The sequence below is a fragment of the Myodes glareolus genome, chromosome 6, assembly GCF_982192425.1.
Source record: "Myodes glareolus chromosome 6, mMyoGla1.1, whole genome shotgun sequence".
Classification (NCBI taxonomy): domain Eukaryota; kingdom Metazoa; phylum Chordata; class Mammalia; order Rodentia; family Cricetidae; genus Myodes; species Myodes glareolus.
Genome location: NC_142031.1, coordinates 87,435,082 through 87,447,334, shown reverse-complemented (window position 1 = coordinate 87,447,334; position 12,253 = coordinate 87,435,082). Strand labels below are relative to the sequence as shown.

At 43.7% G+C, this 12,253-nt stretch overlaps 1 pseudogene; it reads left to right on the top strand.

Moving 5' to 3' along the window:
- The first annotated feature begins 975 nt into the window (after positions 1-975).
- LOC125388312 (phosphomannomutase 1 pseudogene) lies at positions 976-2,207 on the top strand (annotated as a pseudogene).
- Positions 2,208-12,253: the final 10,046 nt, after the last annotated feature.

The window sequence follows — 12,253 nt, the reverse complement described above, 5'->3', positions numbered from 1 at the left end:
GTTTTTCCAATCAAAGATGGTTGTGACATGCAAACACAGCAGAATGTATTGATGGTTGAGTGTGGCCCCCAGGGAGGAGACCCTGTTAAACATAGTCCTGAGGGGCCCGGGCCTTGGGTTCCATGTGACTGGAGTGATTCTCACGTCTATTGCTCAGTGTGTGACACAGGCCTAGGCGATGACCTCTCTCCCAGAGCATCAGCTTACTCACCTGTGAAAACTGGGACTAAGCACAGACAGATTGTAGGGAGGGCTACGGGCTTTTGATAGAAAAAGTTTGTCAACATTTTACAGACGTGAACTGAGTCTGAGCTCCAGTAAGTTCAGCCTTGATGAATGCCATGTTGGACTTGGCATTTCCCTCCAGCTTGCAAATAGTGTGTGTGTGTGTGTGTGTGTGTGTGTGTGTGAGAGAGAGAGAGAGAGAGAGAGAGAGAGAGAGAGAGAGAGAGAGAGAGAGAGAGAGAAGGAAGAAAACTAATGCTCTCTGCCAGGTTTCTGAGCTAGGAGACATGCATGTCCTGACTTGATTTAGGAGGCCTGAATGGCTTACAGCGTGAGTAAATGGAGGCTTGATGAGGGCTAAATAGTTTCACTCAATTGCAGTAACCGCTGCTAAAGTCAACTTTTACAACGTGGGTCTGTGTGGATGCATAGGACAAGATCTGCTCTGCACTGACAACAGGACCCCAGCTCTGCACTATCCTCTCTTACAAAATGGGGCAGTGGTGAGAATGCTTATTAAGGAAATGGATGAATACATGTCCAAATACATGTGTGCATGGTGCATAGGATGGGTTATACAGCAATACCCCAAAGTATTCAAACCTGGTTCTCTCTGGGGTGGGGGACAAGTGCAGGAAAGGGGGTGTGGAGAGTGAATCCTTTCCAGGTAGAATGCATTTATGTGTCACGCATGCAATAAAAATAAAATAACATGGACAGTAACAGTGCTTGGCACTCCTAGCTGCTGCCATGGTTATCACCATTGAGGGCACCTGCAGAAAAGTGTGCATCCTCTGCCTCCTTGGCATGAATGGGACCCTCACACAAGCTCACCAGAAGTAGGGAGCAGATCGGCATGGTGGGTGGCTCTGACCGCTCGGAGATCGCTGAGCAGCTAGGTGGCAGGGATGAAGTCTGATGAAGTTTGATTGTGTGTTTTCTGAAAAATGGGCAGTGCAGAATAAGTGCGGACAATTACCCTCCAAGCAGACATCCCAGAACCACCCTTGGGGAGGAGGAGCTCTTTCAGGATTTGATCAACTTCAGCCTCATACTCAGCCTTGCTCAGACTGCCCAAAAAGCATGGAACCTTATTGGATTCCAGAATGACATGCTGAACATTCTGCCCCTCAGTCACAGTGGCACCCTAAAGGAAGAGGATCGAGTTCTCTGAACTGGACAAGAAGAAGAAGATCCAGGAGAAGTTTGTGGAAGTCCTGAAGACAGAATTTGCTGGCAAGGGGCTGAGGTTCTCCCAAGGAGGCAGAATAGACTTCCATGTCTTATCCTCTAGAACTGGAATAAGTGGCCACTGCCTCAGCAGCCTGGATGAGGAAAGCTTCGACATCACCCAGTTCTCTGGGAATGAGACCCGTCTTTGTAGGAAGCACTTTGAGATCTCTGCGAACCCCCAGACTGTCAGCCATAGCTGTTGTCTCCTATCAGGATACTGTACAACAATACAAAGAGCTTTTCTTCCCAGAGACAGCCCACAAGGCATGCCCACAGCTGAACACTGAGACCTTTGAAGAGCTCTGACCGGGCCTGAAAAGAGAACCTTGTGGTCCCAGGGCTCCCCTCCCTCTGACCCAACATGTAGTGTCTTGTGGGGCACCACAAGACCCAGCCACACAGAACCAGGGTCTTTGGGACAGAACAGGCTTCACTCAGAGGGAGCCATCTTAGTTATGCTATGGAGCCTGCTAGTCACAGACTGACAGACTAGCAGGGAGGGAGCAGGGAGAATTGCTCAGAGAACTTTTTCACAGATATTAAAATTCCCAAGATAAACAATAATAGTAGCAGCAGTAGTAAATAATAGAACATGAACCAGGTAATGCCATAAGTCTCTTTCACCTGTGCCATCTACACAGGGCTCCTTACCCAGCAGCCAGCTCCTCTGCCTCCTGCAGTTGCACTTTAGGCTTGGTTTTACTGGCACTTTGGGACAATTCATGGTTTTACCAACACTTTGGGACAACTTTGCCATCTAGTGACCACTTTAGAAATTACATCCCGTCCATTGACCTCTCAGGAGCATCACCGCCCTAGATTTCTAAACACTGGTATTGTTCCTCAAGACCACACACACAATTAAAAATCTAGAAGCAAAGAACAAACCCAAAGATCTGGAAATGGGTAAGTGCAATAGTGTGCTTCAGGGAGCCAGTACTTTATGAACTACTAAAGGTAAATTTGGATTAAAAAAATTGACTTGGGGAGGTTTCTGGAGTGTGCTATTGAGTGGGAAAAAGAGCCAAATTACAGAGAAAAAAAATCTTAATACACAGACATACATACATACATACATACGTACACACACAAATACACAGATATACATACATGTACATACATACAAACAAACAACAATGGGAAGAATATATCTACATGAATATCAATTAAAGAAAGAAAATCACAAGGTTGAATAATATACTAACTTCCCAACAGATTATCTGACCCAAATAATTTTAAGATAATGCCAAACAAATTACCAACGATACTAAAGATGATCCTGACTAAAATGACCATACTGTGCCCTCTGAATCTTCTGCAGCGTGTGTTGATCCTCCCCTGTAAATGAGGGGAGTGGAGGGATATTGAACACCTTACATGAGTTTATATTCACACAAACATGTGCACATGGGCACACGGACAAACACATATGGTGGGGGTGGGGTCTGCCCATCTATTCCAAAGTCATTCTGAGATCAAAGAAGATCATGTGTTTCCACACTGCGCTGCAGGGATGGTGGGAAGGGTATACTGTGTGCCCACAGTGACTGGCAGACATGAAGTGCTCAGTAAAGGGTACTTCCGCTACTGCTACTCCCTCCATTGCTGCTAAAAGGAGAACATATTTAGGCTCCACAGAATCTTGAGACGGGCTGGGTGGTGTGACACACAACTTTAATGCCAGGACTCTGGAGGAGGAGGCAGGCGAATCTCTGAGTTTGAGGCCAGCCTGGTCTACAAGAGCTAATTCCAGGACAGGCTCCAAAGCCACAGAGAAACGCTGTCTTGAAAAAAGAAATCTTGAGATGGAGTCATCTCTAGACTATCAGACAGGGTCAGATGACTAGCTACCACTCAAGTTAGATAAGACACTGGGCAACTGAGCCAAATATATTCTGCTCTGTCCTAACTCTGTGGTCCTGGGAGTTTGCCTTTCTGATTGACACATCACAGGTTCAGGAATGCCTTGAGTTCCTCCAGTCCCATCTGATAGAAACAATCACACATCTATCAGAAGACCTAAGGCCAGGGTGGAGGAAAGGAGAGGGCACTAGAGCTACAGCTCCCACCTCCCTCCCACTGCACAGTGTCTAGCATTGAATTAAATGTCTGTTGGCGACCTTGCCTTCTTCATTTTGTTCTCTGTTTAATGAAGACATGGCATGTTCCTTGACCACTGAGACGAGTGGTCTTGGATATCACATTGCAGTACTCCTCTTGATCCGTAAAAGGGACAAGGGATGCCTACCTACCCAGACTTCCTTAAAATCTAAATCCTTCACCAATAACTAATATCGACTTCATTGTCACAGAAGGATTCATCCCTGCTCCCAAGCGCATGCTCACACCAGTCCAGTGAAACCCTTAAACCTGTAATTAATTTGCAACTTGTTCCAAGTGGGATAATGATGTTAGCAAGCAACTCTGCCTAAGGACCCCTAAGAGTCACCAGACCTCGAGTAAGAATCTTGAAAAAGGTTTTTTTAGCAGCAGAGAATTTTAAATCAAAGTCTCAGGGAAGTATCTCACCCCACTTAGAACAGCTAGTAGCAAAAAGACAAGAGACGGCAGGCTTGCTGGTGAGGGTGTGGAAATAAGGAAACTCGAATACACTGTTGATGGAGGAGTGAATTCATGCAGGACATGTTGTTATAAAATACAAACGTTAAAAATGCATTATTTGTCAATTTAAAGGACCTTGAGAAGGGCTTTGATGGAACTCATCCCAGTCCCCGGCACCTTTGTAAGCATGTCACCATTAGCTCCACACTTTCCTCTGCCCCAAAAATTATGTCTTTGAGCTCCCACACCCACACCACTCTTCTATCCTGTTTCAGGAAAATACTACTCATATATAGAAACCTTCTGTTTCTCTGCTAGCCCCAGAGCCTCTCTGGGCAGCAGACAGAACACAAATATCTACAGTCACTATGGCTTTATACTCAAACCAGTAACTTTGGAATGGACTGGGACAAACTTTCAAAGCTTATTTCTATTTCTGACCTGGGGTAAGTCAATGTGTGTCTCTTCCTCCAAGGCCCAGGACAAGGATGGGTATGTCACAACAGCAGTGTAATAAAAAAGGTTTAGTACAGAGCCTAGTGGATGGTGAGTGTTCAGGGAAGAGTATGAGAGAAACCACAGGTCGGTGACCTTCCCTTTGCCCTTTCAACGCCAGTCCTCACCCATCTTCACACGGCTTGCCTATGTGCATAGCACTGACGTATCTCCATAAGTGGCTAAATCTGAAGGTTGAGAAGTTCCAATTGGATATCAAAGGGGAAAAGGAAGAGAAAACCAAGTTCTGGCTTCAGATATTTTCCCGTTATTGGGTCAGCGAGATGGATGCATCATTCTAGCAGATGTTATAGCTGTGGTCAGTCAGAAATCACTTTCTGCATAAATCTGCTCTCTGGACGTCTGTAACCACCTTCGTCTCTTGAAGTAATGGTCCGCCTGGAGCCACTCCCCCTTAGTTCCCCCTTAGTCTGCACCACTACAAGCAGTCCTATGTTTTTATTTGAAAATGCTTTGAGTGTCATCTGTTTCCCACTAGAATTTAACAGACTGAACAATAGTTGACAGGATAGAGAAAGCACCTGCACCAGTCCATGGTGTATGTGCCAAATAAGCCAGATACAGACACACACCTGCACGTGGACAACAGAATTTGCTTAACACAGAGTCGTCCTTACATAAGCATATACTTACATACATGTCTCTACACAGCCATGCATGCATGCATACATACATACATACATACATACATACATATGCATGCACACTTATGAATGTATTTGTGTGTGAGAGCATGTGCACGTATAAATGCATGACTGCTGGTCTATGCATACAGTTGATAAAGCTGAGTTGATGGAGCTTCAGATTCACGGAGAGACCTTGTCTCAAAAATAAGGTGGAAATGACTAAGGATAATGCATCAACCTCTGGTACTCACATGCATGCACACATATGTGCACACACACATAATAAGAATAAAAGGAAAGCTTCATGATATATGGAAATGATTTGACCAAAATTCATGGGCAACAAAAGCAAAAGTAGAGAAGTTTAACTGCATAAAACTAAAACGATTCTAAACAGCAAAGGAAATAATCAACAGGGTGAAAAACCAACCTCCAGAATAGAAGAAATGGCCAAAAACCATCCAGGAAGAGACTAAAGTCCAAAATATGTAAGAAACCTCTACAACTCAGTAGAGAATGAAATGAAATGAAGAAATGAGTTGTTTAAAACTGGGCAAAGGTGTTGAACAGACATTTCTCCAAAGAAGGCAATCCAAAGGCAGCAGATGTGTACATGTACTTAACGAGAAATACAAACCAAAACTACAGTGAGAGGCCACTTCGCACCTACTAGGATGGCTTTTATTTTTTGTAAGGATAACAAATGTTGGCGAGAATGGGATATTGGATTCTTTGTGCACTGTCGGCGGGAGTATACAATGGGGGGTGCACTGTGGAAACAGGAATACAGTACAGATGGACTTTACACACACACACACATTTGCCTTGAGGGGCAACATGGCAGGAATTGGTATGGGGAGAAGGAGTGGAAATGATGTGAAAAGTCTGCATGTGGTGTGTGTCTGTGTGCATGTATGTGTGACATAATCCAAACCCCACTTTTGTGTATAATTAGCCCAAATTTTAAGTCAAGCTCTCAAGAAGATATATGCACTCCCATATAACACCATTCACAATTTTAAGCAAATTTTACAGGTTTTCCCAGTGCTTACGCCTGACAAAACAGTCTTTATTAGTGAGAATTTGGAAGTCAGGACACATCTGAAAGCATGCAGAAGCATTTTTAGTTAATGTAAGCCATACACCACCTTATTCCCACAAACTGTTTTTATTAAGTCAGTTGTTTTTGGCAAATGTTACTGGAACAGAGACATACAATAGAATACGTGAACCTGAACCCAGACATACCTTAAAGACCTGAAATCAATCACAAAACCAAACACTTGTAAAAGAAAGCTTAGGGAAATGCCTTATGACTCCAAGTTAGTGATGTCTTCTTGAGAGAGACGCAAGACTCCTGCTTCTTGGGGCTAACAAGGTGGCTCAGTGCTTAGGAGCACTTGCTGCTCATGGAGAGGATCTGGGTTCACTTCCCAGCACCCACGTGGAGGCTAACGACTGTCATTAACTCCAATTCTATGGGCTCTTCTGATGTCTGTGAGCACCAGGATGCACACAGTACACATATAGGCAAGACACTCATGCACATAAAAATAATTTAAAATATATCTTTTTGCTTTAAAAAGACTCCTGCACCATAAAGAAAAGAAACAGATTAGATTTCAAATTTTAAATTCTCTGTTCACCAAATAACACCACTAAGAAAAAAAAAGGTAATTTATTGCCTGGATATAGCTACTTATAGCATATATATGTAATAAAAAGCAAAGGTCTGTGTCCAGCATATGCAAATAACTTAAACAAATCATCAATAAAAAGATAAAAAGATTTCAAAATATACAAAAAGCATGTAGACACTTCTAAATAGATACACCACAATGCCCAATGGGACCATTCAGCATCATTAAACATAAAGGAAATAAAAACTAAAAGCACAACTAAATATTACTTTATTCCCCTTGGATAATGAAAATTAAAATGACTGATACCATCAATGTTGGTAAAAATGTGCTTCACCACAGCTCAGACACTGCCAGTCCATGTGTAAGCGGCAGGGCTGTACTGGGTGATTGTGAGCTGGCAGCTGTGCAGGTCAACAGAAACTATACTTCAGCCACAAAGAATATTTTTTTTGCCATCAGTCTGTAAAGAAGTGTGCAGTCCCATGTCATCTCACCAACAAACACCTTACTGGTGTGGGAGAATTGTCTGTATTCTGTCAATCATATTTTAATAAAACGCTGATTGGCCAGGCAGGCAGTATAGGCGGGAAAGCCAGACAGGAAGTAGAGGTGGAGAAAAGAGACTGGGAGTATTCTGGGAAAACAGGAAGCTCCCTCCGCCACTCCTGCGCAGACCACCGAAGAGGCAGCATGTAACTTGCCCAGCTGAGAAAGGTACGGAGCCATGTGGCTAATGTAGATAAGGATAATGGGGTAACATAAGTTATAAGAGTTAACAAGAAGCCTGACCTAATGGGCCAATCTGCTTTATAACTTATAGAGATCTCTGTGTGGTTGATTTTCTCTGGGACTTGCCGGCTGTGGGGTACCAGGTGGGAACAGATACCCCAACAAGCCAGCCGTCATGCTACACCTTACCTCGATTTTCCTTTGCTGGCCACTCCATAGCAGAATAGCAGCTATGAGTAACAAACTGTCTTACAGCTCTGTTTCCAGTGACTACAGCTTATGGGGCTGTGTAAAATCTCATTAATAGATCTGGAATAACCTAGGGCACCATTTACATTGCCCATCCCCAATATTTTACAAATGAACGAAGACCAAAGAGAATGAGTGCTTTATTCACAGTTTCCCATCTGGTTAAGACCAGAGTCCAGATGCTCCAACTCTCAACCCAGGGTTCTTCCCTACCCTTCGCCTCACAGCCTCTCCAGTCAGAATTGGAAGGAGAGATCCCCAGAGGAGCAAGAGAATGAGAACCCCCCCTGACATTTGCATCTTACCCTTCATCTCTAAATGTGAACTTTTTTTTTAAATCTCTATCATGGCAATTGCTTGATGTGTTTCAGAGGAGAGAAATTTTAAAGCCGAAAAAGGAAGTAAATGCCAGCAAGCTTCCTGCTGGCTCCCCTGAGAGATGCCTGATCCAGGAGGCAGGTGCTGAGGGGGCTCTCTGAGACAGTGCCAAGTTGTCCCAGGCAGACATGCTTGAGAAGGAAGCAGGCTTCCTTAGCTTCCTGATTAAGTCTAGCCAACCCCTAGCCATTGCTCCTGGTGTTACTCAGCCTCGGCCTGGAAGCTGGCATCTCAGAAGCTGATCTAGTTGTTGTAAAGTCCTGTGCTGTCCCCTGCTCTGTCTCTACCTTCTTTCTATTTTCTTACCTCTATGCAGCCACTGCTGAGGCTGATGGTGGGGAGAAGTTTAGATAAGAGTCCTCTTTCTCGTGAATTGGACATCAGTGCTGTCGGATGGCGCATGAAAAGGGAGACATGAAGATGCCAACCCTAGGACTCAAAAATAAGCCCCGCAACTCGAGACAGAAGGCCAGACGTAATAGAAAGGTGGTTGAGGGTGCTCATCTGCAGTAAGATGAATGGGGAAACCTGAGCAAGCGCAGATCCAGCCATGGATGAGGGGAAATAGCAGGGATGTAACTAAGACCATCCAGCAGAAAGATGCTCTGGGTAGAACAGCAGCTCAGACCACAGAATCCCTACTCCATCTCTGCTGCTCTTTTCAGAGCACGTGGTAGCTTAGGGTTTCAAATCCAATTCTTTGTTTGCTTATTTGTTATCCACTTCCAGCCTGAGCAAGTTTCCCAGGGCAGCACCTGAGACTCACCAGACACCCAAAGAAAGCTACCAGTGGAGATGGGTGAATGAATGGTGACTCCTATGAAACACCCCCACTCTCAGAGAGAAAAAACTTATACTGTACAAAGGACAGAGTACTGGAGATTCCTGAATTTCAGCCAGAGGTTTTCAGGCACAAGACTACACTCCAGAATACTCAACCTGTTAGACTCAACCACCTGTGCCGGTGCACTAATTAAAGAGATCGTTAATGATTAAAGGTAAAAGAGAAATGTTTCTTCAATGTAGCCATACTGGGGAGAGGGACAGATAAAGAAGTCAAGTGAACCCAAATCCACCTTCAGTCCAGGTACTGAAGCAAGCTTTAGGTTTACATACAGACTTAAGGGTGGGTCCAAGAGGTACATGCAACTAAGCAATCCTACTCAAATAAGTTTGCTGGTCACTGTCCAACACTATAAGGTTGTCTGGGGAAATGCATGTTGTTTAAAGGGACAAGCTGGTGCCAGGAGATGACTACTTCTGTCCCAGAGTGTAGACCTCCCTTCTGGATCATTGTCCTCATCCAGAGTTGGTCTGGCTGCAAGGTTTTGCTCTTCCTAGAATCCAAGGTGGCTATGAGTTTACGACAATGATTTATATCTGCACCTGCAGTATTGAAGGGAGATGATCTAGGTCAGATGGGCAGTCTTTGAGCCATTAACATGGCTACAAAAATAAAGAAGATGGTGCAGGTGGAAGACAGAGATGCTGGGATTTCATCCTTCACTTAGGCATCTTGTGGGTCCATGTAAAAAGTCAACACCTCTTAGAAAAACCTAAGGGTCTGTCTGAGAGTCCCGTCTGACTGACAAGAACCCCACTATGCCATTAGATGGTGACAAGAGCCAACATTCATCAAAAGCTCTACTCATGCTCAAGCACTTTCACACCCATTAGTTGAACCTCACAAATGCCATCTTCACCTCTTATTACCATTTACTATTAAGCATATTCTCCATAGCTTCAAAAAAGAGAACTGGCTTGCCCTGAATCACTACATTTACTTAGCAGGAAACTGTAGGAGGAGGCTGCTTGTTTTCCCCAGCCGCCCGGCTAGTTTAGACCTAAAATAATCACACAGAAACTGTATTAATTAAATCACTGCTTGGCTCATTAGCTATAACTTCTTATTGGCCAACTCTTATATTTTAATTTAACCCATCTCCATTAATCTGTGCATCCCCATGAGGTTGTGGCCTACCAGCAAAGTTTCAGCATGTCGATCTTTAGCAGCAGATCCATGGCATCTCTCCAACTCTGCCCCCCTTCTTCCTCCCAGCATTCAGCCCAGCCTTCCCCACCTACCTAAGTTCTGCCCTATCAAGGCAGTTTCTTTATTCACTAACCAATAAAAACAACATATAGACAGAAGGACCTCCCACACCAGGAAATAAACTATCTCCAAATCCACTGTTATCCCTCTGCTCCCACCATCAACCTAGCTGCAAATATACATCACAGATTAGCACTACTGCCTCATTTCTGCCAAAGCTAAATTGAGACTTCTGGAATTCTTCCTTTGTTAATGGCAACAAGGCCTGTTATAGTAAGGGGCCAAACTCCACATGACTACCACCCCTTGGATGAGAGGGTTTGAAATAAGAGTAAAGAGGGTTGAAGGCAATCTCTCCCCTAGCAGACAAGGAAGAGACAAGTCAATGAAGAAAGATTTAAATGAGAAAGAGAGTGTCCCTAACACATGACCAAACAATGACATCAGACGTAAGTCACAGCTTATCTCCCACACAGGTAAGGAAGGCACATCCCACTTTTTGGGAAAGGGCAGCCAGCCACTGACCTGTGTCTGCTCCCACCATGCCTCCTGCATCCACAGACCCCTTTGTCTTGGAAAGCAAAGCAACAGGCATCTGTTGAAACTCTCCTTGTTGGTAATAAAGGCAATCTTGTGGATTTGCACAGATGCATCTCCTCCCAAGACTCTAAAGCCTACCATGCATTATATCTAGTACTCTCTAGTACTATGTAATAAAGCACTCCCAGGGTGCTGTGTGGTGTGATAGGAAATAGCTTTAAGCTGTTTTAATGCATTTCAGCGTAATCTACATCATCCTCCCTCCATCCCAGCTTAACAAATTTCCATTTTGATTATGTTCTGGAAACACTGACTTTTTAAAATCAGTCTGAAAGAGCAACTATATCCCTCTCCCCTAGTCAAACCCTTCTGTCCTTTCTGAAGCCCTATTACAAAGTGTCAGCTTTTCTCCCCAACTTTCAAATATAGCACTGAACTCACTTCTCCTTCCCACACTCTCGTTGATGTTCTTTCTGATTTCCTTTGTTTGACTCTTTTGTTTTCATTTGTAGACACATACATTGACTTGCCCTAGACCCTACATCAAGTCTGCACTGGAACAGAAATGGGACATATTCAGTCTACCAGTTCCTAGCTGCAGCACATTAGTGCTAGAGAGCCAAGGGAGATGATCTTTTCAATTTATAGAGACTCAGACTATAGAATTCTGTGTATGAAAAGGATTTTTTCCTATGCCTGATATAACCAACAGAGATCCCAAAAATCCTAATGAAACTCCAAAGGATCTGATTCTCAGGGGCCTTTAAATAATAGATCCCACATATTCTGGCTCCAAAGATGTGCTTATTCCAAAACTACACTCAAAATTGCATACAAAATTCTGAACACTAACCACCCACAAAGAAAGAGACTCAACAACACAGCGTTAAAGGGTTTATAGCACACCATCAATTCCTATTTGCAAGTCAGGGGCTACGAGCTATGTAAACCTCATTCTTGGCTCCAACATGTCTCAACAGTGCAGCTGAAAAAAAATAAGATAGGTAAATGTCCCTAAGAGCTATCCTAGAACCTGAAGTCAGTAGCTCATGATAGTCCAAACTTGACAAAGGAGAGGGTAAAAACTAACATTCTTAAGTGCCGAGCATGTACCTACCTCTCAACAGACACTGTACACACATCATGTCTCTGGCACCTATGACAATAGTCCTCCATCAGTAGAACTATGCTAACAAAAAAGAAACTAGAGCAGAGACAGTCAAAATGCATCAAAGCTACAGCTCAAACTCCAAACCACAAGACCCTCTATCCCCTTTTTACCGAATTCTAGAGATGCTAACAAAACTGTAGAAATATTACCAGAGTACCAGATGGTTCTGATGTTGCCATCTGTTCCAAGTATAGAGAGAGACCATGAAATTGGTAGAACTGTTTGAATAAAAGACTCCAGCACCTGACTACCCAGTATCCAGTCTTTCCCTCCTCTTTACTTAAGAAATCCATTGCTGGTCAATGCTATTCTTTACCCATGTTTTCTT